This window comes from Diceros bicornis, chromosome 15, assembly GCF_020826845.1.
Source record: "Diceros bicornis minor isolate mBicDic1 chromosome 15, mDicBic1.mat.cur, whole genome shotgun sequence".
In the NCBI taxonomy this organism is placed as follows: Eukaryota; Metazoa; Chordata; class Mammalia; order Perissodactyla; family Rhinocerotidae; genus Diceros; species Diceros bicornis.
In genome coordinates, this window is record NC_080754.1 from 27432010 (window position 1) to 27434592 (window position 2583).

Genomic DNA, 2583 nt, shown 5'->3' on the forward strand with positions numbered 1-2583 from the left:
TTAATCACCAGAAGTAAACATGATTTACAAATTTCAGGTGTTATATAAGTATATTTAATCCTTATATTTATTTTATATAATTTATATTTAATAAGGCAGCACGTTTTGCTTGAAAGAACATGGGCCTTAGACTCCAATCTGGATCCAAATCCTGGCCTTTTCCACTTATTGTCAGAATCCCCTTGGGAAATGTCAACTGCGCTGGTCTCCTCAGGTTCTTCCTCTACAAAATGGTGTCTTATTGGGTGTCTAGAACTGCACATAATCCTTTCCTTTTTTCTTTGTAAATTGGATCCTAGCCTATTTCCTTTCTGAACAGAATAGAGTAGTGAGTCTGAGTTCAGTCTCTAGAGTCAAATAGTCTTGTGCTCAAATCCTGACTCTGCCTCATTCTTCTGACCTTGGGAAAATTACTTAATCTCTTTGAGTTTCAGTTTCCTTCATCTGTAAAATAGGCACAATAATAGTGTCTACCTCACAGAATCGTTGAAAGGATTAAAGGAGACATTAAGCACATAGTACAGTGCCTAGCCCATAGTTAGTTTTCAATAAATGTTAACTCTTGGAAATATTATCATCTCCTACCTTTAGGCAGTCATATTTCAGTTTTGATTAGTTAGAACTCTATAGTTGTCCCCAACCAAGACATAATTTAGAGGTGATGATGAAATTGAATAGCTTGGGGCTCTTGAAACACATTTTACCAAGGTTAATATCAGAATAAGTTAGAATCCTGAGTGTGATTCAGAACAGTATCTTAATCCAAAACCCAGACATTTGATGCTTGTAATTGGGACATTTTTTTACATATAATAAGTTATATGCATAAGATTATTTTTTTAGAGTGAGGGTGGAGGAATTTAATAGCTTCTGAATTTAACATCCTTACATTTATACCAAAAAGTATATGATTTTTTTTTTTTTTTTTTTTTAGAAACTGTTTATTTTCCATCAACCTTATTTCCATTTTAAGTGTTTGTGGAAGAACAGCTTAAGGCCACTCAGTGGTTGTTCCTACCCATTCAGTAGCCTGAGCAGTGGGAGCTGCAAACCTGTCTTCAGTGGCAGGCTGAGCGCTCCATTCTTCAGAAGGGAACTGCTGAACAGGCCCAGAGGGCACCTGCACGCCTTCACACCAGTCTGCTACCTCGGGTTGAGTAGCAGTGAACTCAGGAGAGGAGCAGTCCATTCACCCTGAAATTCCTCCTTGGTCACAGCCTTTTCAGCAGCAGCCTGCTCTTCCTTTTCAATCTCTTCAGGATCTCTGTGGAAGTAGAGATCAGGCATGACCTCCCATGGGTGTTCACGGGAGGTGGTATCCCACATGTGCAGAACTTCCTGGGCAAGTATCCACCACCTCAGACCCACGGAATGAGCTCCCTTGTTTTTGCATGGAATGGCAATGTCCACATAGCACAGAGGAGAGTCTGTGTTACATAGAGCAATGGTAGGCAGGTTAACATAAGATGCCACTGGGAGAGGCTGGTGGTCAGCCCCGGAATCAGTAACCTCCAGAAGTCTCAGCTCCTGGAAGGCTGTCTGGATCTGGTTAGTGAAGGTTCCGGGAGTGAAGCAGCCAACAATAGGAGTGGCTCCAGTGGCAGCAGCAAACTTCAGCACAGCTCGCTGGCCAGTATTCCTGGAGGATATGACACTAACATCAGCCAGGTTTTCAATGGCAACAATAGCACGAGCTGCCAGCAGAAGCTTCTCCCAGGTTCTCTTCAGATTTATGATGTAGATACCATCACTTTTCCTTTTGTAGATGTACTGTTCCATTTGGAAGTTAAGGTTGGTGCCATCTAAGTGGGTTCCTGCTGCAAGGAATTTGAGGACATCCTCCTCCTTCATTTGCACCTCATCGAGGGCTCTGGACATTGTGAAAGTTTCCCTTTTAAGATACACTGAGAACCCAGAACAATGCCGTATGGGTCCCTCTCTGATTAGCGTGGAAAGAAAAAAAGCATGTGATATTAATAGTGCAGTCTTTGACTAATGTCCAAGTGATAAAAGACTAATACATACATGCAAAAATCACAGTGTCTTTCTTCCTTGATACTGCTCCTGCATCCCTCCTCACCTAGAGCCCCATTACCACAGCAAGCCCATCTAGACATTTATGAGAACCTAGGGATGTGCAGTCGGGAGAGATGTATTGAAAAGCAGAGACAATTCTGGAGAAAGTGACTTGAGAGAGAGAGTGGATGCTAGGATTATCCTAGGCTAGGTAATTTTTCAGCAGCATTTCCAGAAATATTCTGAATTTTAACTTTTCTTCAAATGCTTGAAAATCTGTCATTGAAATTAATAAAAAAATTTTTTTGGACACAATAGGTAGTCACACAATAGTACATGTGAATAGATGTCCTTTCCTCCTAACTACTGGTTGAAAATCGCTAAAATGAGGGATGGGAGAGAGAGAATGGAAGAAATAGACAACAGTCTCCAAATTTAAAGCAAGACTGTCATTTACTAAGATCTGCAGACAGGAAGAAGACATAGAGAAGCAAACATACAGCTGAGGTTCAACTCTCTTAGTACCTTAAGATTATAAACTTTTAAAAATATACCTTTATTCAGAAC

The 2583-nt window shown here is 40.7% G+C and overlaps 1 pseudogene; it reads right to left on the bottom strand.

Annotated features, from left to right (window-relative positions):
• Positions 1–922: 922 nt before the first annotated feature.
• On the bottom strand, positions 923–2291 carry LOC131414821 (small ribosomal subunit protein uS2-like; annotated as a pseudogene).
• Positions 2292–2583: the final 292 nt, after the last annotated feature.